Below are 25908 nucleotides of genomic sequence, written 5' to 3' on the forward strand. Positions count from 1 at the left end.
GGAGCATCGCATCCCCTGGGAGGGCACACGGGCACCGTCCCCGCCGGGCTGGAGCCACCCGGGAGTGCCCAGGAGCGGGGCTGAGCATCCTCCTGCCTCGGGGACCTCGGGGAGAGGGGCCGGAGGAGGCTGGGGATGCTCCGAGGGCTCTGCTCTGGAGGGCTGGGAGACCTGGTTCAGCTTGGATTGACCTTAGAGCCCCTTCCAGTGGGGCTCCAAGAGAACTGGAGAGGGAGTTTGGACAAGGGGGAACAGCTTCCCACTGCCAGAGGACAGGGTTAGGTTGGATATGAGGGAGTTCTTCCCTGGGAGGGTGGGCAGGCCCTGGTACAGGGTGCCCAGAGAAGCTGTGGCTGCCCCTGGATCCCTGGAAGTGTCCAGGGCCAGGCTGGACAGGGTTTGGAGCAGCCTGGGACAGTGGAAGGTGTCCCTGCCCATGGCAGGGGGTGGAACGAGATGTTTTTTAAGATCTCTTCTAATCCAAACAACCCTGAGATTTTATCATCTCCCAGGGAAGGGACTCAATGTCCTCCGTGGGCGTCCAAACACCCCTGAATAGGGGACCCCCCACATCCATCCCAGTATCCCCAGCCCCAAGCCCCAGCCCAAACCATTTCTGAGGACTCAGGTTGAGACAGGAGCAGAACGAAACCCCATTCCCAATAAATCTGCCACCCTAGCAGCTGGATGAAGGCGAGTGGGGCTCGCTCGTGTGAGGCCCAGCCACCCTTTGGAGCTGATGCACACACGGATCCCTCTCCATAGGTGACCCAGGCCCGGAATAGCAGCAGCAGCAGCACCATAAATTAGCAGCAAAGCATCTCCGAGGCGCTCTGCCTTCAGAAGTGCCATCTGGCGAGATTGTTTTTGGAGTAGTTATTTATTCCTCACTTTTAACCGTCTAAAGGCGTTTCTCGGGCTGACCTGCGAGGCCGCCTCGGCCCCCGCAGTCTCTACGAGGCTCCGGGAGAGAGGAGCCGCTTGTTCCCAGCCCTAAATAAAGAGCAGCTCTGCTGTGAACACCCTGACACTCCTTGCTGAAATCTGTTTGCAGCTCAACAGATCGTGCTGGGTAATTCCATTATGGGAGTTGTGCACGGTACCGGCGCTGGGAATCCATGGAAAAAAACAACCTGGCTTTCTGCAGAGCTGGGGATGGAAATCCCTGGGTTTTGGGCTCGTCCTCATGCTCCTGCCCGTGCCAGGTGGAACTGGGAGAGGGTTTCTACACCTCCATCCCCACCTCCTGCTCGAGTCCTTACGAAGCCGAGGGCACGGGGAGAATCCTGCCCAAGCAGGGCCTGCCATTCCAGCCAGAAATGTCCTTTTTCCCCAAAAATCCCCTCTGGAAACACCAATCCTGCATTTAACACCGGGGGATCACCAAGCAAAGCCCCCCTTTGGCTCATTTATCCCAACCCACAAACCGTTTTGGGGCTGTGGGGAGGCACAAGCGGGACTCGGCCCCGTTGCTGCGGTGCCGAGGAGGACGAGTGGGTCCTGCTGAGCACATCCCAGCGCCATTCCAAACCCTGTGGAATACAGGGATACAGGAACCCAGCGCCTGCCTTGCAGCAGAGGCTAAATAAAGCAGCAGGAAGAGCTCTCGGATGCCAGCGAGGCGATGGATAAACACCGACGTGGATGGCGCGGGCGCGACGCTGTTCCGGAGCCGGGAGAAATCTCTCGGCTCATTCCAACGGGAGATGCTCCCAAGGCCGGAGGAGAAGCTCTGGGAAAAGCCATCCCAGGCTGTAACGTGGGGAGAGCTCGGAAAAATGGAGCTCAGCCAGTGTCCAGTCTGCTTTTCCTCTCTGGGAGAGGAAAATCCCAAAGACTCCGGTGATATTTCTCTCACAGTTCTGGAATTCATCTCCCTCCAAGTCCCAAGGAGCGGAAACACAGATGGCAAATGGAAAAGAAAATGGAATTCTTTGGGGGTTGGTGGGGTTTTTTTTCTTTTTGCTTAGCAATGGCATCACTAGGCCTATCTCAAACTAATAATAATAATTTTTTAAAATAAAGGTGGCGTGGTTATGACTGAAAAAAATCCCATTCCCAAAAAAATACACGGATTTTTCTGGCACTGGATGTATTTCTATGGAAAGGACAGGAAATAGCAATGGCTCACTGTGATCCTGCGTTATCACCAACCGAGTGTCTCCCATCCCAGAATTTCAATGCTGGCATTGTCCCTGGCAGGGATGGACAGGGAGACGTGGGAGCTCTCTTATCTCACAGTTTCCCTCGGATTTTGTTCAAAATTATTCAAAAAGCAACAAAACAACAACGATTTTGTTGTTATTCACGTTGCTATCACATCCCTCTGTGCATCCCATTCCCTTCCCAAAGGCTGATGGATCAGTTGTGCCAACCCCAGGCTTGCTGCTGTCGGTGCCCAGCATCCATTTCTAGGGATTTTTGGGGAAATTCACCCTGGAGCAGCAGCTCAGGGAGCTCAGCAGCGAGCACAGACCTTGTGGGGTGCATTTGGGGACAGGGGTGTCACCGCTGCTCGATGACACCTGGCACAGCATCAGTCTCCACGATCCTGACGGGCCCCTTCCAACTCAGCATATTCCAGAGCTCCAGCTCCGGCTGCAGCTGGGATTTAGAAATTCCTCCCTGGACAAGAGAGGAAAACAAATCCCAGCTACTGTGAGCGGGCTGTGCTGGGGCTGGGAAGGTTTCTCAGCCCATAAGGGGAAGAAATTAAATAAAGAAACCCCGGCACGGAGCCACAACAGCCGGAGCGTTGCTATAAACTCCGGAGAGGAGCTGGACCTCGCTCCCATTCCTGCATTTCACGGGGATTTCCAAGGAAGCTCTCGCTCCCTCCCTCCCTCTCCAGGCTGGGGTGGGCGATCCCTGTCCCCCCAGCACAGAAGCAGCCAGGGTGGAGAGACCCTCTCCAGCCCTTCCTGGGCTGTCTGGGAGAATTCCATCTGATTTTTGGCCATAAATACCCAATTCACAGAGTTCTAATCAAGCCTCTGCTTCAATTGGGTTTATAATTAAAAGCCTCAGCACACATTGAGACCCTTCCTCAGGGTGTACAGCCCCAACTCCATCCAGCCCAGCTGAATTTTGGGAAAACCACCAGGAGCCAGCCCTGGATGATGCTGGGAAAGGGGAAGCATCCCTGGGAATGGTCTGGAGACAGGAGCTGGATGGAGAGCAGGGCATTCTCAAGCATTCTGGAATTTTGGCCACTCCAAAGCACCCCTGTCTCCCTGGGAATTCAGGGGATGCTCCCAGAGGGGCTGTTCCCATCAGATTTTAGCTGGGGGAGGATTCCACTACATTTAACTGCCCCCCCCAAAAATCTCCCTCTGTATTTACTGTGCCCAGCCTTTGCTTGGCAAGTCAGCGAGGACGGAAATAAAAAGGAGCCGCTTGAGATTTAAACCCAACGAGGCTGGGAAGCGAGAAAATCCAAGCTGAATCCCCAAGTGTTGGAACCATCAAGAAAATCCAAGCGTGCATCATCCCCGCGGCTCGGCGGTGCTGATACGGCGCGTTCTGCTCATCTACCCCGCGGTTTTTGCAGCTCCTCCAGCCCTGCATCCTCCTGAGCAGCAGCTGGGATGAGATGGGAACAGGGGAGATTCCTTGGGATGGCTGGAGGGAAAGGCAGGATGTCCTCACCCTGGGGTTTGCCACCAAATTATTGATAAATTGGGGATTTTCTAGGGAGTAATTCTGGTTTACTCCCAGCGCAGCTCCCCCATCCTTTCTGGTTTCTGGGGTCCCAAAGTGCTTTTTTCGTGGCTCTGTTCCTAGAGTTTGCTCTCAGCCTGCCAGAGCTGCTGAAATCCATGGAATTGTAAGCAGGAAAGGGTGGAGGGGAGGAAAGATCACAGGAGCGAGCGGGGGAATATTTTTAGCCCGTCTGTTCTCCGGATTCAGCAGCGCTCGGTGGTTCCAATCCCATCTGACAGAGGGGCAGATGCCTCAGGGCTGAAGAAACGGGAGGGGAACCCCAGCAAGGGCCCCCTCAGGGTTCTGACACTACAAAACATCAGAGAATTCCCTGCTCAGTGTGGTGGGGTGGGAGGGAAACTGGGAATTTCTCTGCTGGGGGGGAAAAAAAATAGTAAAATTAAAATAAAAATAAATCAAATTTAAAAAAAATAAATAAAGTAAAATAAAATAAATAAAATAAAGCAAAATAAAATAAATAAAACAAACAAATAAAATTAAATAAAGTAAAATAAAGTAAAATAAAATGAAGCAAAATAAAATAAACAAATAAAATTAAATAAAGTAAAATAAATAAAGTAAAATAAAATAAAGCAAAATAAAGCAAAATAAAGCAAAATAAAGAAAAATAAAGCAAAATAAAGCAAAATAAAGAAAAATAAAATAAAGTGAAATAAAGCAAATAAAATAAAAGAAAGTAAAATAAAATAAATAAAATAAATAAATAAAATTAAATAAATAAAGTAAAATAAAACAAAATAAAGCTAATAAAATAAAGTAAAATAAAATAAATAAAATAAAGTAAAATAAAATAAATAAAATAAAGTGAAATAAATAAAATTAAAAAATAAAAAAGTAAAAAATAAAATAAAATAAAATAAAATAAAATAAAATAAAAATAATTTGGGTAGACTGCAAAGAGCCAGGGCATCCATCAGAGATGCTCCAAAGGAGGAGATGTGGGGGGCACAGTGCCCCCCTGGCATCCTGGTGGTCCAGCTCCATGCTCACCCCTGTCCATGTATTTCCCATGGCAGCAGGGTTTGGTCACAGGTTTGCAGGAGCTGTGGTGAAATCTGGGAACGGGGTCACGAAGGTGAAGGTTTTGCTCCAAACCTGATCCAGGGCAGCGTGGGTCAGGTGGGATAAGGCTGCAGTGCCAAGCAGGTCAGGGGAGCAGGGCTGGGTTTGCTCGGTGCCCGTGCAAAGTGCAGCAACATCAGGAATGGATGAGAGAATGGGAGAACTGGAGATCCTCCAATGCACTTCCTGAAGCAAACCTAGTCCAACCCTCACACCCTGAGCCAGCTAAATTAGGATTTTCCCATAATTTAAACCCCAGCTCCATCACAGGACACAAAGGCTCCCATCCCATCCCATCCCATCCCATCCCATCCCATCCCATCCCATCCCATCCCATCCCATCCCATCCCACCCCATCCCATCCCATCCCATCCTATCCCACCCCATCCCATCCCACCCCATCCCACCGTGCCCTGGGGTGTCACTGTCCAGCCGGGATGTCCTTTCCTTGGCATGGTTTACAACACCCCTGGTGCTTGCACGACTTTCTGGAGTGCTTTGGGAAGTGGCTGGTGCCACTTCCATCCCCAGGGAAAACAGGCAGGCCCCTCTTTGCCCAGAGAAACCAGACACCGGCCTCGTGCTTTGTCAACAGGATTGCAGCAGGGAAAAGCCAGCCCAGGCCAGCCATGCCCGGGGACAGAGCAGCCCAGGGAGCCCACGGAGCTTGGCCGTGGCCCCATGTGTCCATCAGCCGCCTATCAATGATTTACAGCTGCTCTGAAGAGCTGTTTGTGCTCCGGGGCTTCCCGGCGGCCCCGGCCAAGGTCAGCGCTCCATTTGGCAGCAGAACGGACGGATCCAAAGGGGAGAAGGGATGGGAGCCCAAGGCAGGGAAAAGTGGAGCCCCCTTGGACCCCAGGAGTGCCACGGGCTCATCCTGAGCATCCCTGCTCCCACCAGGCTCCAGGAGCAGCTGGGGACAAAGTGGGGACATGGAACGATTTGGGTTGGATCTTACAGCGCAGCCACTGTCCCCACATCCAGCTAACCCCGCTCTGGCACCCCTGGGGTTGGTGCCAACAGCCCCTGCCTGGGGTTTGAGCCCCAGCAGGGCTGAAAATCCCCTTTGGAGACAGAAGGAATGTCCTGGGGTGACTGCCCTAAACCAGGACAAGGAATCACTTCCCACCGGGGTCACCGACACCGCGGCCAGCACAGCCTAAAACCAGTCCTGGGAGCACCAGCACCGGGATGTTGGGGTTGGATCAAAACAGGCCCCTCACACGAGGGGTTCCAAAGGTGCTGCCAGGCAGGATTTGTGCAATTCCTCTGCTCTTTGAAGCCACTGCGGCGTTTCCTGATGCCCGCCCAAAAGCGAATTGATTTTTATGAAATGGACAGAGACGGCCTCAGGAGGATCCATAGCTGGGCTAATATTTGTCTAATGGGCTCCCACAAATAGCTCGTTAATCCCTTTGTGTTTATTAATGGCACACAGGAGCCAGACAGCTGCAGCCAAGCTCTCCATGTCCCTGAGCTCCCTGGATCCCCAAGTTCTCGGGGTCTCCAAGCTCCCCAAGTCCTGAGCTCCCTGGATCCCTGTGCTCCCTGAGCTCCCTGGATCCCTGAGCTTCCAGGATCCCTGAGCTTCCAGGATCCCCAGGTTCTTGGGGTCTCCAAGCTCCCCAAGTTCTGAGCTCCCTGGATCCCCAAGTTCTCGGGGTCTCCAAGCTCCCCAAGTCCTGAGCTCCCTGGATCCCTGAGCTCCCTAGGCACGTTGCTGTGTTCCCATATCCCTGCATCCCTCCACTGTGGTCACCCCCTTTTTTTCTCCCCACTTCTCCCAGAGCCTCTCCTTCCCTTTCCCTCATTCCTCACCTCAAAGGGCTCCCCCTCTGCTCCATCACCCGTAAATGGGGCTGAAAACCCCATTTTTGGGGCTGCACAGTGAACCAGCACGGGACACCAGCTCTGAAACAACCACAGGCTTTGGCTGGGCTTCATCCCAGTCCAGTTCCCTGGGGAATCTCACTGGAGAGGTGTCACCACTGAGTGCTCTGGCACCCCTGGGACAATCTGGAGATGGCGCCATGTCCCAAAAGCCTTGAAACCCCCCAGCTTTAGACATGGATTGGGAATATCTCCCTGCTGTTGCAGCAAACACGTTATTTATGTGTTCATTTGCTTATTTAGCTGTGAATTAATATCAGGAATGTCCTTGCAAACCTGTAAGCGAGGAAACGCATTTGAGGGCTTGCAAAACCACGGTGCATTGTTGCAGTGTGTTTTTCCAGGCAGGATTTTGGGGTGCTCCTTTGGCAGGGAAAGCCTGTGGATACACATTTCTATATATGTATATATGGAATTTGGTCATTTATATGTAAAACCTGAGCAACCTGGGCTAGTGAAAAGGGTTTGGAATGAGATGGTCTTTAAGGTCCCTTCCAATCCAAAGCATTCTGGAATTCCACGATTCCTGCTGCCCTCCCTCCCTTCTCTGCAGCAGGAAAAGGCATCACTTTGTTGTGGTTTGAAGGGCAGCTTTCAGTGGAGACCATTCCCAGACGCGCCACTTTCCCGGGAAGCAGCGGCTGTGGCGTCTCCAGCCGCTCCCTGCCGGAGCTCCACGCACTCCCAGTCCGTGGCACAGGGAGAAGGACGTGTTTGAAGGGTGAAAATGCCACCCCCAGCTTCCACCCAGCAGGGTTATCCTGCTCCCAAAGGATTTATCCCTCGGGAAGCCGCTCCTGGAAGAATGTTGTCTCCCAAACCATCACCAAATGGAATTTCAGGAAAGCGTGGCAGTGAAATGACATCATTCCCTCGTGTCTGGGATGTGCAGGATGGGCTGAGGGGACACCAAGGCCAGGTCAGGCTCGGGGATGTGCCCCAGACCAGCCTGGCCAGGGATGATTTCCATCCCGGGGTGAACACGGTGCCCAAGCCACCCTGGCACCCTGTGGATGGGGGAATTGCTGACCCCAGCCTGGCATCCTGCACTTCCAGCAGGGAATTTTCTCCATGTTTAGATCCCTCCCTCCATTCCCAGGGTGTGGGGAAGCCGGGATTCTCAGCAGGAGCCCAGGCACCAGTTTCATTCAAACAAACTGGGAAGGAAAGAGGCGGCTCACCCTTCCCCAGGGCCGCGTCTGGGAGCTGATGCAAAGCAGGAGGGAGGAATTGCAGCTTTGGGGACGGATCTGGGACACCCCAAAAATGTCTCTTGCTGCCCTGGAAGCTCCCAAATGTCTGCTCCATCCCTGGAAGTATCCAAGGCCAGCTTGGATGGGGCTTGGAACAACCTGGGACAATGAAATGAGTCCCTTCCCATGGCAGGAGGGTTGGAAGTGGATGGTCTTGAAGGTCCCTTTAAACCCAAATAATTCTGGGATTTTTCTAGCTCATTTTGGGGGTCCAGCAGCTTCCCCCTCCACCCCTGCTAGGACCTGTGTCTGTGGGATTTTCAGGGCAAGCCCCAATCACCAAAACCTCAATCTGCTCTCCCACATTTTCATGGCACCCTCAAACTCCCCAGGTTCCTTCCCCAAACATCCCACAGCAGCTGGACCTGGCCCTCTCCACTCCCAAACCCAAGCTGTTTATGAGCTCTCTGAACACAATAAACCAAAAGCAGCTGTGGCTACAACCTCCTTTTATTCAATTCTTCTTTTTTTTTCCTTCCTCCCTCCTGTGAATTTTTATAATCCCGACATAAAGCCCTGGGATATAGAGTTTTAAAGGAGAATCCTGGCACCCATTACAGCAGGGGCATGAAATGACTCTCATCCATCCCAGGAGATTATTTCCAATGATAAATATATTTTTTTAAATTTTTTTTTTTTTTTTAATTTTTATTTTAAAAAGAAAAAAACTACAAATAAAGCACCTGGGGCAGCAAGGGAGAAATCCCAGGTGTTCCTGGTTCAGCCTTGCCCACCTCTTGTTTGCACAACTGCCAACATTTCTTTGTCCAAGGCTTTTCCTCAGTGAAGGAAAGGGGTGAAGGATGTTGTGGCCATCCCAGGAAAACACTGGGAAGCTCTCACCCCACTGACACATCTTGCTGCATTTAGAATCAGTATTTGCTGTATTTAAAATTAATGTTATTTTTTGCAGAGGGATCAGGGTCCTGCCGCGTTATCCCATCCAATAAACCCAATCCTGGCTCGCCCCACATCCCATCCAGCTCCAAAGCCCAAGGACAGATGGTTCCATCTCCAGCCATGATTTTCTGCAGTGTAGGGCACCCCCTTTGCCCCTTTCCTGGTGCAAACTCAGCCCTTAGACCCCTTGTTCTGAAGGGATTCCCCAATTTTGGTGCTTTGCAGAGGGGAGTCCCCAAACTCAGCCAAACAAGCCCCCTCAACCAGCTCTCCTGATTTATGGAATCCCAGAATGGTTTGGGTTGGAAGGGACCTTAAAGCTCATCCAATTCCACCCCTACCATGGGCAGGATCAACTTCCACTGTCCCAGGTTGCTCCAAGCCCTGTCCAGCCTGGCCTTGGGCATTTCCAGGGATCCAGGGACAGCCACAGCTTCTCTGGGCACCCTGTGCCAGGGTCTGCCTACCCTCCCAGCCAGGAATTCCTTCCCAATATCCCATCTAACCCTGCCCTCTGGCAGTTTGAATCCATTTACACCCCAAAATCCTCCCATTTACATCCCAAATCCCCTCACTGGATGTGGCAGCACATCCCACACCCCTGATTTCCACAACCCCTCAGCACACAAAACTTATTTTATGCCACCAGTGATCAGAAAGATGCTGCCTTGAAGAAAAGAAGGATTTGGGCTGTCAGAGCAGGATTTCTGGGCTCTGTCCAGCCCTGTGGTGTTCTGGAGAGCCTGGAGGTCCCCAGGCCAACACCAACTGCTTGGCTCATCACCCCCAAACCAAAAATCCCCTCCAAATAAAACTAAAAAAGTCACAAAGTTGCCAAATTTCGTGCTGTGTATGTGAGGAAAGAGCTGCAGCATCACTCCCTGGAGCAGCCAGGACTCCTGTGCCAGGGCAGCCACCCCTGGATGAAGGCTGGTGCCACCTCCTCATCCACCCTCACCCACAGCGGGGATTTTCCCCTCTTTACAGCAATATTCCCTGTGCCTGAGGCTCTCCCTGTTTCTCAGGAACGTGGAATGCTGCTGCGTGGATCTGCCCAGCCAGTGCTCCTGAACAAAGTAGAGAAAATAACACTCATAGTTTCTTTTCCCAAGTATCAATCCCTGTTTTCCTGGTGTAATCAGGACGGTTGCCAAGGCACAAAAATCCTTTTCCGTTCCTCCATCTCCAAGCTCAGCAAACAACCCTACCTGCAGAGCCAGATTGGATTTATCACATTCCCATGGCTGTGTTTGTGTCAGGGCTGGATCTCAAGCTGTCGCATGAAGAACACCAGGCCTGTCCTGCCTTGAGCTGGGCTTCACACCCAGCCTAAATCTACGCCTAAACCACATCTCATCCCCCAGCCACCCCAATCACCCTGCACAGGGACTGCTCCTACCAGCCCCTGGAATTGTGCTGCTCCTTCCACGTGCCACAGAGAGATCCTTTCCTCCCCAGCCATCCCAGGAGAGGATGACACACCCGTGGGACCAGCAGAATCCCATCCTGGAGCTGCCCCATCCAAGCACTGCCCCATCCCAGCGGCGTGGGAAGCTTCCCACACAAGTGCCCCGGCCAGCCGGGTGGGGTGAGCATGGAGAAGACATTTAATTACACAGGGCTGGGTGTTTTTCCAGTTGCAGAAGCCCAGCTGCACATTCCCACCCTGTGCCAGGTGCCATTAGTGCTGTTTGACTACTAATTGCCAATTAATAATATCTTTGCATTATGCAAATGGCTCCAAGCACCTGCAGATCGATTATTTTGACGCCTTCGCGTTCGCAAAGTGCCGGGGCTCAGATGATGGTTTTATTGGGTTTTTTTTTGGTATGAGCTGGAAAAGTGAGTTTTCAGGGGTGTAAAAGGATCATTCCCACAGCATCCAGCACGAGTGGCCAGGCCAGGGAATGGCTGGTTCGGGAATTTCCCTGGCTGACCCATGGGATGGGTGCGATGGCTGCGGGGCAGGGCTGATGAAAGGCCACTGGGACACGTCTGTCTGCCCATGGCCAGGACGTGCCAGGCTGGTCCTGCTCCAGGTGCCACGGGGAAGGAGGGAATGACATTAAAAACAGCCTCAAATCCCAACTGGAGCAGCAGCTGAGCGGGATCGAAGGCAGCATCGAAGTGAGGCAGCTTTGCTTATGCTAATGGGGGAGAAGATTCTGCAAACAGCTCCAGGTGAGAAGATTGGGCTGGGATTTTCCATGGGCAGGCAGCCAGCCCCAATCCCTTTTATCTGTTCTTGGGAATGTCTGATTCCTGGGGGGAATGGCTGCACGACTACCCCTCACCCTGAGGCTCTCCAGCATCCTTGTGTTGCTGCATCTGTGGGTCCCATTCCCCAGGTTTGGGGTTTTTGGGGAGAATTTGGCTGCCCCTGAGCCCCTCATTCCTGCAAACATCTGCAGGAGATTGGGGAGCAGCAGCACAGGATCCACCATGGTGTTCCAGAGGATTTGGGGTTGTTTTTTAAGTAGCACAGCATCATTTTGTTTTCAATTTCTGGGGGCTTTCATGGTGGGGGGATTGTGCAGAGAGGTCCTTTCCCCTCCATAGCCCCATCCCAGCAGGATCAGATCCCTTGGGACTCTAAATAAAATCCGTGGTAGTGGCAACCCCTCCTCAGCCATTCACCTGCTTTAAATCCATCAGGATACAAAGCTGAGGTGATTTTTCATAGCACGAGCTACTTACAGCCCAAGCTGTGTTCCCACACTGTCATTCCCTTTAATTTTGGGGGATCAGATGGTTCCTGTCATCCCTGTAAACTCTGCTGGCTGCCCAGCAAGTCTGGCTCTGGGCTCATAGAGGTACCTCTAGGAAAGATAAGCAAGATAAAGGAATTACACACCCCAAAAGAGAAGAAGAGGCTCCCCAAGTGCCATGGGAAAACCTGCCTGGAATTCTGTCTCCCCTGATTCCGGGACTGGTTTTGCAATCAGATCTCCCAGAGTATGAATTCACACAAAGAACATGAAAAACCAGCAAAGGCCCCATTTTTCCCCCCATCTGGGCAATTCCCAGAGATAGGTTTGCAGGCCTGGAGAGCAGGAAAATATAAGTCACTTGTGCAATGGGCTGTGTGATGCTGTCAAGTGCTCAGGGAGATCTTTCACGGAACAGAAAGAGAGTTGGGAGCAGAGAAAATGTCAATTTTTTTCCCTTTTTCTGCCCAAAAGCTTTGCCTGACACTGAGCAGCCCCTGCTCAGAGAACACCTCAATAAATACTTTCCTTCCCAGGCTACACATGAACTTCTCACAAAAAAAAAATCAATCATCTGTGTTCCTTTGATGAATCATTTGCATTCAAGGTAATTAAACTTTAATCAGCAAAGCCAAAGAAAATGAGTTTTATTTTCTCCAGCAGAGATGAGATAGAGCTGGACCTGATTCCTATCAGACACAACGTGCCCCATTAACACTGCCCAGCTCCTCCAGGTCTCCTCATCTCTCTTGTGGGAAACAGCAGGATTATCCATGGGTTTTCCATGTGAAATGGCAGTGCTGAGTTCATGGGGATAAAAATTACCTGATCCTTCCTGTCTGCTTTCTGCTGCCTCACTTGCAAACCCCCAGTGCTGGAAAAACCCTCCCCAGCCAGGTGGGGCAGCTGAGGGCAGGGAAGCTGCTCATTACCTGAGCCAGCAGCCAGTGGGAATGTGGGAATGAGGCTGCTCCCTTTCCCTTTCTCCATGCCCATCCCCATCCTTGTCCCTGTTCCCATCAGATTCCCATCCCTGTGCTTGTTCCTGACCCCATTCCTGTTCCCATCCCCTTCTCCAAGTTCATCCCCATCTTTGTCTCTGTCTCTATTCCCATCCCTATCCTCATTCCCTATTCCTTTTCCCATCTCTATCCCAATCCCTACACCTGTTCCTATCCCAAATCCCTATTCCTTTTCCCATCTCCATTTCCACCTTCATTCCTGTATCCATTCCCACCCCTTTCCCAGTGGGGGACAGACCCTCTCCTGTCTGATTGGTTGCAGGTTTTTTTAGCCAGCCCTGGTTTTTATCAGGATTTCAGTTAAATCCTAGGTTTCTAGCTAAATTCCAGGTTTTCTTGGTGAAAAGCTGGTCCATGTGCTGGGCTCACCTAGGCTGTGGGACACAGCTCAGCCACTTCCCTAAGGGATAAAACTCTGGGAAGCAGAGATGGATGATCCCGATCTGGTGGGTGACATCCCTGCCCATGGGGGCTGGAATGGGATCCCTTCCCACCCAAACCATCCTGGGATTCCAGGAGTCTGTGAAGAGCATGGGAATGGAGCAAAACCAGCCCTGGGGAGAGTCTGCAAACCACCAAGGATTCCTCCTGTTCCCTGCAGCCCTCAACACACTTCCCCCTCTGCCAATAACTCATGGGGATGTCACAACATCAGCCTGCACCCTTCCTGTGTCAGGGGCACGCCAGCTCCCCTGCCAGGGAGAATGGCCTGGAAAAGAACTTCAGTCCTTACATTTTCGGGCTAAAATTGGATCTTAGTGGGGAAAAGGCTGGGATGGACCCTGGATCTTCTGCTGGGAGCAGCATGGGACCCCCCTGGCACCCACTGCGTGCACAGGGGACCAAGAGCTGGGCCCTCTCTGCAGGAGGGGTGATGTTTTTGGGAGTGGGTGATGGGGATATTTATGGGATGGAGGTCCCCAAAGTTTGCTTTGTAGGAAAGATGGGGGAGAGGGCTTGCTGTGAAGGGAAGGGAAGAGAGGAGGAGGAAACGCAAACTAATTAACTAATAAATATGCTGCGTTGGCTCGGGGCAGCAGGAGAGCAATCCAGAGGGCTGACTCACTCTGACTCAGGCGCAGAGGAGTGGGATGGAATCTGGCTCAGGAGCATCTCCTGCCTCAGCCACGCTGCCAGGACACAAGGATTGATCCCAAACCTGAGCATCCTGTGAGAACCTTGGGGGTCTTCTTCATGTGGGCTTTGCTTTCTTTGGAGAAATCACTCACTAAAGGGAAACAAAGCTAAATTCACCGGCTAGAGCAGGCAGCTGAAATGGAGTCAGGCTTTTAGGATGCAATTCCCTGTTCCTCCACTTCCACCTTAAAATCAGGCCAGTGAAGGACAGGTGGGAAATCCTCTCCACACAGCCCAAACAACCACGGCTGTGGGAGCAGGTGAGGTTGTCACCAGTGTTGGGATCCCAAACATGAATCCCAAAGCCATCAGAAATGTCCAGAGCCAGCAGGATGACCAAAGGGAACATGGAGTCATAGAATCCCAGAATGGTTTGGGTTGGAAGGCACCTTAAAATGCATCCAATTCCACCCCTGCCATGGGCAGGGACACCTTCCACTGTCCTGGGCTGCTCCAAGCCCCATCCAACCTGGCCTTGGGCACTTCCAGGGATCCAGGGGCAGCCACAGCTGCTCTGGGTACCCTGTACCAGGGCCTGACCACTCTCAGAGCCAGGAATTCCTTCCCAATCTCCCATCTAACCCTGATCTGAATGAAGTCATTCCCCCTTGTCCTTTCTCTCCAGCCTCTCCTCCAAGTTCCATCTCCAGCTCTTCTGGAGCCCCTTCAGGCCCTGCAAGGGGCTCTGAGCTCTCCCTGAACCTTCTCCTCTCCAGGTGAACATTCCCAGCTTTCCCAGCCTGGCTCCAGAGCAGAGGGGTCAGCCCTCAAAACAACCCCATAACTTTCTCTGGACTTGTTCCAGACCTTTCTGACTCTGGAGGTGCCAGAGGCAGCTCTGGAGTTGGGGTCTCACCTGAGTGGATGAGAGGAGGAGAATCCGCCCTTTCCCCGCTGCCCACGCTGCACGATCACCCCAGCACACAGCTGGTTTTTGGGCTCCCAGCTCACATGGACGCCCCACATTGAACTTCTCACCCGCCAACATCCCCAAATCCTTCTCCTCAGCGTTGCCCTCACTCTGTTCTCTGCCCAGCCCGGGCTGGGGTGGCTTTGAAGGGGTGGAAGGAGCAGGGCCCCGCGGGGAGGCCGTGCCGGGGCCTGGCGTGTCGGTGCAGGCCGCAGGGGAGGCGCTGCCTTCCCCCGGCTCCTGCTCGCCCTGGCTTCGCCCCGTTCCTGCCCGATGACTGGGTGTGATTGCTTCACCCCACACCTCCAGCCCTGGGGAAAAAATCCCCCTTGGCACCCGGGTCCTGCTCCCTGTGGTGTCACCCCGGGTACGGCCATGGTTGGATGGAGGGATGGGGGATTTGGGTCTGGGGCCCGAGATGTGGTCAAGGGCATCTCATCTCTGCACCCCCGCTTCCAAGAGGCTGTTCCAAAATTTTTGGAGGAGATGAGGCTCCTCCAGAGGGGACACAGCTCCGATATTCCTCCTCCACCCCACAGAAGTGACAGTGTGCTCTTGGAGAGACGTGAGTTCAGTGGGACAAGTCCTACCCTCAGCACAGGCACGAAGGAAAAGGGAGAGAAAAAAAGTTCTGTAGCCAGCTTGGGTTTTTTCCCACCCCCGGAGGATTTTGCATAGACTGACTTTTTTATTTTATTTGTTCTCTCTCCCTTTTTTCTTTTTGAAAATATTTTCAACCGATGCGTTACTGAAGTCGTTTTTGCCTCCTGACAAAACCTGGGCTGCCTGCCAGCACATATTTCTGATAATTCATCCATTATTAAATGAAATCAAAGATAGGAGTTTAAAAAAAAAAAAAAAAAAAAAAAAAAGCCATGGGAGTGTTTGCATCTGACAGAGAGGCTGTTTATAGCTGGGCTGGGAGTTTCTTCCAAAGATCTCCCCGGGGAAAACCCACCCAAAATACCTGCCCCACTCCTCACGCTGCAAACATCTCTGTGTGGCCACGCTAAAAGCCAGGGATTCTGCAAAGCTTTTCTGCCCCGATAAAGGCGATTCTGTCCTGACTTGGGTGGGTGCTGCTGGATGTTCCCCTTCCTCAGGGAGAGCCTGCAACCCATGGCCAGAGACAGCCCGACTGGATCAGCCGGTCCTCTCCAAACCAGAGCGAGAGGAAAATCTGATGGAGAGGGAGGGGCCCAGCAATTACAGTCTTTTCTCTTTAATAACCCTCGCTGCTTCCCCAAGTCCATATTTACATCCTTGGCACCAAAGTTGTAATTAAAGTCTCTCCACTCAGGTCTAAACAACAGCAGACCCTCCTGTCATTAAAAGCAGAGGCAAAGCTGAAAATAAACTTGATTTTTATGGCTTTGGAGCCTCAAACCTCTCTCTATCAGCTGGCTGGGCAGCAGGTTTTGGGGCCACACATCAGTGCTTTGCTAGGACATCGATGAGCTGCATCTCTCTCCTTGGGATTCTGGGGGTGGAAAACTGTGTGGAAAACTTCTCCGTGCCATTTTTTGGCCATTTCCACTGCCCATAAGGGAATAAATGGGCCTGGGGGTCTGCAGGCACCAGCTAAAGGATGGAGCTGTGGTCGTGCCGTGAGCTGCTCAGTGGCAGCTCGAGCCCTTTTGCTTTAAAGGAGCTATCAAAAAAACCTGTGAGAAAATTAATTATTCACTGAGACTGCTAATTAAGCTGATTTGCTCTGTGAGGGCATTGAAGGAAATGAGCTGGAGAAGCTCTTAATTGTTTAAAAAGAGCCATCCTACAAACGCTCCTCCCAAGTTGCTCTGCTTGCCAAGAGAGCCTGATCCGGTGTTCCACTGGCTCCAGAGGAGCCTCATGGAGTCATGGAATGCTTTGGGTTGGAAGGGCCTTTAAAGACCAACTTGTTCCATCTCCTGCCATGGCAGGGACACCTCCACTATCCCAGGATGCTCCAAGCCCTGTCCATCCTGGCCTTGGACACTTCCAGGGATCCAGGGGCAGCCACAGCTTCTCTGGGCACCCTGTGCCAGGGCCTCCCCACCCTCCCAGCCAGGAATTCCTTCCCAATCTCACATCCATCCCTGCCCTCTGGCAGCAGGAAATCATTCCCCCTTGTCCTGTCCCTCCATCCCTTGTTCCCAGTCCCTCTCCAGCTCTCCTGGAGTCCCTTTAGGCCCTGGAAGGGGCTCTGAGCTCTCCCTGAAGGCTTCTCTTGTCCAGGCTGGACACCCCCAGCTCTCCCAGCCTGGCTCCAGAGCCTAGGAACACCTTCATGGCCTCCTCTGGACTCGCTCCAGCAGTTTGACAGTATCTGTCCCAACATCAACCTTGCAGATGATTTCAAATAAGCAAAGATCCGCCACAAAGCATGAAGTGCCCCTGAGCCCTTGTCCCCAAACTGTGTGACCCAATGCAATCCAGAGGGAATCCCTGCCAAAAAAAACCCAAGGAACACCTGCCACACACGTATATAAAAACCCAAAGGCCGCAGGCAGCTTGGAATTCAGCAATCCCAGCTCATTCCTAAGGTTATGGAAGCTTGGAAGCAACAGACACCAGGACCCGAAGGCAGAGCGCTGCATCCACTGCCCAAAGCACCCTCAGGTGGGTGGCTGTGGAAGAAGGAGCTCTGGATGCCCTGTGCCAAGGGAACTGGATCTCTCCCAGCTGCCAGGTGCAGGGTGGGAGCAGAGGTGCCCCCAGGACCTCACCCAGCCTCCCACAGCAAGGAGTGGTCCCCTGCCCACGCCCAGCCTTGCCCTCCCACTCCCACCACCATTTCGCTTTGCTCCCACTTCACCGGGACCTTCCCTTCTCATCCTGTAGGGGTTGGTGGAGGAAAACTCCCCATGTCACATGGCAGAGAACAAAAGGAGATGTTTTTAACTGAACAGATTCATCTTTGGCAAGAACAGGGCAATGCCACACCAGCCTCGCTTCTCCCGCAGGAATCGGTCTGGCACAAACATGGTGGGTTTGCTGACAAGGAGCACATCCCTTCCACTCCAACCCTTCCACCTCTGGCAGCTGCCAGGATGGGACAAATCTGGGGCTTGGTGCAGGCAAAAGATGGAAATCACACCAACAAAATGAAGGGAAAACCCAAGATCCAAGCAAACAGCGTTGCACCGGGAGCTCAGGGTTTTCCCGAGACGATACCGTCCTCCACGAGAATTCCCAGGCGTCTTCACCATTCCTGGCACAGCTCTTGTGCCAAAATGCCACGAGAAAGGAAAAACACGGCCACAAGGAGCATGGCTGCCAATGCTTGGCCAACCGTGTCCTCAGCAGGAGAAGACAAAGCTTTCCCACACCGTGATTTCCCTGAGATCCTCTGCTGCGTTTCCAGCAGATGGGAAGGATTTCACAAGCCATGGGAAACAGCTGGGGAGGCTCCTCTCAGTCAACACCACCCCACATCTCCAATGTCCCCACCGGTACCAGGTCACCACCTGCCCCACCACTCCCTCCCATCCCCAACGCCATTAAAAGAGGTCCTCGTTTTCCTACCTGGTGCTGGGAACATCTACGAGTCAGGTTCCTCCAGCAGCTCCATGGCGAGCTCGGGGTTGTCTCAGCACAGCTGGAAGATAAAGCCACCAAGAGAAAAGCTCAGTGTCCCTGCAGAGGTGGCGTTTTTCAGGGCAGGTTCCTCCTGCATGGCCGCTGGGAGCCCATCCTGCAGGAGCCGTGGGGCTCTCCACGTCCTCCTGGGCTGGTGAGGCGCCAGGATCCCTGGGAATTGTGCTCTCCTTGGAAGGACCTACCCTTTTTGAGTGGTGTCCAAGCCCAAAGCGCATGTTCTTACCTGCTCAGTGGAAGACAGGGGAAGGCTGGAGCACCTTTCCGAGAAACACATGGATCTCAGCAGGGTGTGGATCTCCTGCTCCCGACCCAAACGTTGTTTAGGAGAAAAGGGGGCTGAGAAGTTGTGGGAAGCTGGAGAAAAGAGGTCGGAGGTGCGAACGCTCCTGCGGCGGGTGCCAGCACGGCTCTGCCGGTTGGTTCACAGCGGAGCTGTGATCAACAGGGATGGGGATGTCAAGCTGGGACTTGTCTCCTCAGCAAGGAAAGGGAACAGCAGAGATTACTAAGCGATGCAGGAATGTGGTTTGTTTAATATGAGCCATCAACACAGAAGAGTAAAATAATGACAGATGTGTAATCACATTTCCTGAGTCTAAAACCATGAGATCGAGAATTTAAACACCACTTTTCCCAAGATCAAGAGGAGGAGCCATTTGGCTAAGAACTGATTTGGTTACTAATTTCCTCGGCATTAAATCAGCTGTTTCCCAAATCTCTTGACAGGCTTTGCTCCAAGGACAGGGCTGGTCCCTGGCTTGCTTTGATGTGAGGGTAAGCAGAAAGGGAAGATGCTTTGGAAACAGGGATTCACCAACTGACCGAGCTGGCCTGGATCAGAGGCTACTCAGCATTGCTTAATTGGTTTATTTTAATGAAAGATGGCGAGATAAATTTCACACGGATCTTTATCGGGGGAGCGGCGAGTGGTGGGAGACAGAAATCCGGAGCTGGATTAAGCCAACCTTCCAAGGGCAGGATGGGGCAAAGGGGAGCCTTTTCTCCATCGTGGAAAGCCAGAATTCCTGCAAGGTTGGATTGCAGAAGACACGTGGCTGAGGGACACCAGACCCGCAGCCCACCAAGACCGGGGGATGAAATCTCTGCTCAGCCCCTGGACGTGGCCTTTTCCCAAAGGTCACGGGTGCAGGACCTGGAAGGGAGCGGTTCCATGCTGGGGTAGGGCTGGGAGGGAACGGTGTCATTTGCTTGTCAGATGTTTCCATTTGTCTCTTGAGATCAAAAGTGGGAAAAACAGCGAGTAGGGAAGGTGCTGCTGGCACAGGAGCTGGCCTTAGAGGGACTCCAGCGTGCCTCTCATCTGGATTTGGGAAGTATGTTCTCTCCCCAAAAAGGAAAGGCTGAGAGAGCAGGAGGCATTCACCTGGAGAGGAGAAGGCTCCAGAGAGCCCCTTCCAGTGCCTAAAGGGCTCTGGGAGAGCTGGACAGGAACTTGGGACAAGGGATGGAGGGACACGACAGTGGGGAATGGCTTCCCACTGGCAGATGGGATACTGGGAAGAAATTCTTCACGGTGAGGGTGGTTTAGGGAGCTGGGAAAGCCGAAAAAGAAGTCCCCAAGGATGTGGAACCATTCTCCCAGGTCATGGGAGACACAGAGAGCATTTAAGGCCTAACAGGGAGAATAAAGAACAAAACGTATTAATTTATTTTGTACTTCCCTTCACGTCCCTGTGTTGGAACTCGTCAGTGCTGGTGGGCTTCATCCCTGCTCTCAGCTGGAGGAGCTGTGCTGACCCTACAGCTGATGTCCCTACAAAGCCCACACCTCCCTGCTGGGAGCCTGGGAATGTTCCTAAATTTCCAGGTAATTGAACAAAGTGGTTCCTCCCCTGAAGGTTCTTAACGAGCAGCGTCCCTGTATCCATGAGCACATCCATGCTTTCCTCCCTGGCTTTATTAGAGCCCAAAAAGCTGCTGTCTCCTGCCACGGGAAAGGCAGCTCCTTCCTCTAAATGGACTTTAATTAGCTCAACTCCCTGCTAGGAGCTATTTTGGTGACACCCATGCTCCAATTAAATCATGGTTTCACCTCAAATTGTGCAGAACCTGGACATGACTTGTCCCTGACTGGGGAACTGGGGAGCAAATGCCCAGTACTGGGGAGAGGTATTGCTGATCATTGCATAAGATCATGGAATTCCAGGATGGTTTGGATGGGAAGGGACCTCAAAACCATCTCTTTCTCCCTCCTACCATGGGCAGGGACACCTTCCCCTACCCCAGGTTGCTCCAAGACCCATCCAACCTGGCCTGGAACACTTAACGTGGCCTTGAACTCTTATAATGCGAACATATAACTTGAAATTTAGGGAAAACATCCCATGCAGTGGATTTGGGAGGCTGTGGAAGCATTCATGGAGCAGGCACAGGAGGCGGAGCAGCCTGCCAGCGCTGCCTGCATGGAGCAGCTCACCCCGTGCCTGACGGGTTCCTGGCAGTGCTGTGGCCTCCGTCCAGGGCTGCCATTCCATTGTCACTCGGAGTCACCTCGGAAGGGGGGGATGCAGATGGGCTGAATCACCCCCTCCCAGCTGTGCACCCGAGTCTAGACGGCGGCTGATGAGGAGACATCTCCTCTGTGAGATACCTGCGCCACGTCCCCACATCAAAGGGCCCTGAGCTGCTCGAGTGAGGATGTAATTAAGCCACCCCACGGCAAGAGTTTCTCCCAGGGCCGGCTGATCTCCCTGCACAGCTCTGTCGGTCGGGGTGGTGGCCTCTGTCACCCTTCCAGGGGGATTTGGTGGCCGTAGCAGGGTCTCCTGTCCCACAGTTTGTGGGAATAGCGGCTGTTTCCTGCTGACCCTGCTCTAAAAGTCAGAACCCAAAGTATTTTCCAAGCTAGCCATGCTCTGCTCCAGCTTCTTGGCAAGGAGAGGAGCCCTGTGCAAGGACAGAGGTGTCAGGAGCTCCTTCAACCCTTTTTCCTGGCAAATAGACCCAAAAGCCAAGAATCAGCCTGGGCAGACTCTGTGAGGAGCAGGAGGAAGCTGATGCCCTGGGAATCCTTGCAAACACCACCACAGCCTGCCAGAGACTCCCTCCATAGGTGACCCAGCACTGAAACGCAGCAGCATGCAATCTTCAGTTCAGGGAAAGCCCAGGAAAGCAGACACATAACCAGAGGACCCAGCCCCACGTCACTCCTTGCTGTGAAGATCATCAGAATCTCGTCTTTACCTGTGCAAAAAGCCCCAAGAAACCCAATGCCTCGCAGGTGGGAGATGCTGGGTGGTGTTTCCCCCTTTTAGTGTGGGTTTGTGCAGCTGGACTGTTGAACAGAGCCAGCTGCTGACCACAAAAAAGAAAGAACGGGCACAAACAGGAATTTAAGCTCTGGTGGGCAGGGAAAAAGGATCCCACCATGGATTCTACCTGCAGCACCAGCAGGGCCAGGTGTAATGTTGCCTTAACAAAGGCAGGGAGGGGCTCCTCAACTTGCTGTTAAAACCTAAGCTCCATAGAATATCCATAAAGCTCACATTAAAGGATTAAAGACTGGCAGGAAGATCCCAGGAGGCAGCTGTCCTCCCAAGAAAAACCCCCACTCCATGAAGTAGAGCATTGTACTCGAAATGACAAACCTAAAGAAAATCGTCCATTAAAATGTGGATTTTATCCACCCAGCTGGCTCTGCAGGTGGATTGCCCCACAAAAGGGGGTTATTTGGTAGGGTGATGCTCTCCCCCATACACAACTTCAACCTGAACTTCAACATCTAAGCCTTAAGTGATTTGTCACAGAATCACAGAATGGTTTGGGTTGGAAGGGACCTTAAAAATCAACCAGTTCCACCCCCTTTCCATGCCCAGGGACACCTTCCACTATCCCAGGCTGCTCCAAGCCCTGTCCAGCCTGGCCTTGGACATTCCCAGGGATCCAGGGGCAGCCCCAGCTTCTCTGGGCACCCTGTGCCAGGGCCTGCCCACCCTCACAGGGATGAATCAAAGCTGTCCTTGTGCAGCCCTGATGGATTCATCTTCTCTCATCTTTAAATTGATTCTCCATTTTCCGAGAGAAGAGTTTCCCCTCGTTTTTTTCCTTTCTCTATCCTCTGCTAAATCCAAACTCAACTGTGAGTGCAATCCGGGCTCCTGCAGCTGCACAACGGCCTCATTTCCCAACAGAGGCAACCAGGGAAGGCTTACCTGGAAGCGTGGTGGGATTAAAAAAGAACACCCCTTTGAAATGTGGAAACCTCACTTTAAGCTGGGTGAGGATTTAAGGTTAGGAATATTCTAGGAGTGAGCCAATGCAAAGTGACTTTTATGATTCATTCCGTCTCCCAGCCTGATCTGGAAGTCACTGCAGACGTAGATGGTGGGTGACATTGAGATGAGAGGGACAAAATAGATGCAAAGAGAATAAAAGGTGCAGTGACATGATTTTATGGGCTAGATAATATTCTAAAGAATATAATAATTTATGGAATATGAAGATATCCCCTGCCCTGATGAGAGTTCACCCATGTGTTCATCCCATGGGATGCTGGACAGAAAATTAGAGTTGAGCATCAATATCCCTTATCCAGGAGCAAGAGGGGCCTAGGGGCAGCAATTATTCACTAATTATTCCATTATTTCACTCCACGGGGTGAGCAGGAGAAGTTCTGGCCTGGTGCTGTGCTCCCAGAGCCATTCCCCTTCCTCCCAGGGCTTTTGCAGATCTGCTCCTCATAGAGGAGCAAAACACCAGCTTGACTTTGAGGCAGGAGGAATTACCCAACCTGACTGCCCTGAGCAGTTTCAGGGCACTGCAAATGCAGGAACTTGTCAGAGCTGCAGTTGATTTGCAGATTATTTATTTGCTTATTAGATCACATTTGGCTGGTGGCTGCTGTGATCCTGCAGAGCACGAGCTCAGAGATCTTCCCTGGAGACCCACCAGCATCTGGCTTGATGGCCAGCTCTGAGGCATCCCTAATTAACCAGTTTTGCCTTTCTAATTGAGCCCTGGAAGTCATCCAGCAAGAGCAAGAGGCGTTCACCTGGCTGCCAGCCGTTGATGACAGCAGTGGAGGTGAGGAGGAGGTGGTGGCCTGCCTGAAGCTGTGCCGTGTGTCCCGTCACAGCCCCGACCTGCTGAGACCTCCTGCGGGGCTGGAGCTTGGTTCAGCCTGGATGTGTGTGGTGGAAAAAAGTCCTTCATTCCTATCCCACCGCCTCTCCTGCTGCGGGATGGGGTGGAAGGAGCTCTCGAGGTCAGCAGAGCTTTGCACAAAGTGTCACCGCCGTGTTGACCAAGGGAATTGCTTTGTGTTTCTTCCGGAGTGACATCCCAAACTCTGCCTGCATCAGAGCTGTTGTACAAATGGAACATCCATCAACCTGCCTGGGAAAGCTTTCCCTGCCTGGAAAAGCTCGCCCACCGCTCTGGTGCATCAGGCACCTCTTCCCATCCCACCTTCTCCCCGTGCCACCAGCAGTGTCTTCTCCAGGGTGTTCCTTCCCAAACCCCGCTCTTCTCATCCCACCTTTTCCCTGCATCACCAACGGGCTCCTCTACAAGGACCTGACATTCCTCATTCCAAATCCTGCTCTTCCCACCCCACTTTGTCTCGTCTTGAGCCCGTGCTTTGTCTTGTCCTGCCCCTCTGAGGCACGCGTGCCTCTGGCACAGGGAATGCCTCTTCTTGACACAGCTCAAGCATTGGAAAAATGCGTCCCAGCCGCCTGGGGCCGGGCGAGCAGCACGCCGTGGGCAGGCATCCCAAATCCGCCTCTTCTCCAGCTCCATCCCGCCATCCCTCACTCTTCCTCGCCTCCTCTCTCCTTTCCCCCGCCTGTGAAACAAGAAGGCTTTGTCTGCTCGCCCCGTTCGGAGCAGCACGAACGGCCTGAACTTTCCCTGAGTGAGTTTTTCCCCTCCAGCAGGATTTTGTGCTGTGCCGATGCCAGGGATTAACTAAGAGCATGACTCAACCAACCAGTTCAGACCAAGCAAGAACAACTCTTCGTTTTTCTTCCAAGGCTCTGGCTCAGCCCAGCACAGTCTGTTCTGGAGCATCAGAAAAAGGTAGTTAACTTGAAATATGACTTTTTAAACCCTTTATTACTTTTCCTGTCCTTTGTGTTGCAGCTGGTATGGGAGGATGATGGAAATGCAATCAAGGAGACCGTTCCAAGGTAGTTTTTCCCTACATTTTCTGTCTGATTTCAAGGTTTCCCTGTGACATCCTGGCCTGTATTTGACAGAAGTGACTTATGCCAGGGGATGGAGATGAACATTTTCAGGAAGGATGAGATCCCCAGAATCTCCATAGATCCACAGAACCATGGAATCGTAAGGAAAAGACATCTAAGGTCGCTGAGTCCAGTCTTAACCTAGAATTAAATCCACCACTAAACCCCATCCCATGGCTGGGCAGGGTCGCACTGGGGGCTGGAGCTGCCCTTTGGGATCGAAGCTGCCATTTTCATGGAAAGCCCCATCAGTGTTGTGTTTTTCCTTGCTGTCCTAGAGCTGCTTCCAAACCTGAGAGTCCCAATGCTGCCAGGAGCTCACCAGGAACACCCTGCACTGCTGAGGATTGCCCAGGTGGGATCCCACACGTGCACTGCTCATCCTGGGTGAGAAACATCTAGGAGACCTTGGTGAAGCCCTGGCACAGGGTGCCCAGAGCAGCTGTGGCTGCCCCTGGATCCCTGGGAGTGTCCAAGGCCAGGTTTTACAGGGCTTGGAGCAGCCTGGGACAGTGGAAGGTGTCCCTGCCATGGCAGGGGTGGAACAAGGTGAGCTTTCGGGTCCCTTCCAACCCAAACCATTCCGTGATTCCGTGATTCTGTCTCTCCCTTTGCTTTCCTGTGGATGACATGGAAAAGGAGGAGGAGGCAAGGCAGGAGAACGGGGTGTGAAGCAGCAGTGCCCAAGTGTGGGGCAGGAACTTCCCACAGGGAGCCTCCTCAGGTTTGGGAACACCGGGGTGGACAAGGGGTTGATCTGGAGCACTGGAGGTTTGTCCTGCCCGCAGCTCAGACATTTGGAGAGAAGGAAAACAGGAGTTCCTTGATGGCAACCTAACATCTACATCCAGGAGAAATCCTGCCATCAACTGGGACTGTCCCAGCAGGGAAAAGAGCCAGACCAGTTCAGGATTGTGCCAGACCTGTGAGTGCAGCCCAGGGAGAACTGCTCCAAAGCACCGTGGAGGTGGGAAATCACCTCCTCATCCACCTGCAACAGGCTCCAGAGTCAGGAGTGTCCAGAGGGGAGCTCTGGAAAAGTCTCCTGAAGGTGAGGAGCACACAGCTCTGTGTGCCATGTGGGAATTTCATGTTGGAATGTCCCCAGCCCCTCTGGAGCCCGAGCAGAGCCGATATCACCTTTAACCCAAACACACCCTGTGCTCCTCATCATCCAGCAAACAAACGGGCTGGGAATTGCCTGCCCTGCAGTATTCCGTGGGGATGGACAATTCCAGTGGTACCTGAGCTGTGGCAATTCCATCCTGATATCTCTGATTCCCTCTGTAACACCTGCCGAGCGTGGCAGGCACCTGCTTTCAGCCTGGGAAGGAAAATCAAGGTGTCACTTTCCATTAAAAACCACCACATTTGGCTTCCCAGAAAGCTGCTCAGTGACTGAACACACTCCACGTCCGTGCTTGGCAGGAGGGATACGGAGTGGGAAGGTGCCTTTGTGCTCTGTGCACCCCAAACAGAGCAGGGGGGACAGGGATGAGCCGAGGGATTGAT

The 25908-nt window shown here is 52.6% G+C and overlaps 1 protein-coding gene across 1 annotated transcript in view; it reads right to left on the reverse strand.

Moving 5' to 3' along the window:
• The window catches only part of FRMD6 (FERM domain containing 6), a 36029-nt gene extending 17474 nt beyond the window's left edge, over positions 1-18555 (reverse strand). The window contains exons 1-2 of the mRNA XM_088058098.1: positions 18414-18555; positions 18116-18188 (exon numbers count right to left, since the gene is read on the reverse strand). The gene's annotated coding sequence lies outside the window, so the exon portion shown is untranslated. The remainder of the gene's footprint in view (positions 1-18115; positions 18189-18413) is intronic.
• Between the last annotated feature and the right edge of the window lie 7353 nt (positions 18556-25908).

This window comes from Pseudopodoces humilis, chromosome 7 (genome assembly GCF_049639895.1).
Source record: "Pseudopodoces humilis isolate 2021_Gansu_Grassland_sample_001 chromosome 7, ASM4963989v1, whole genome shotgun sequence".
NCBI lineage: Eukaryota > Metazoa > Chordata > Aves > Passeriformes > Paridae > Pseudopodoces > Pseudopodoces humilis.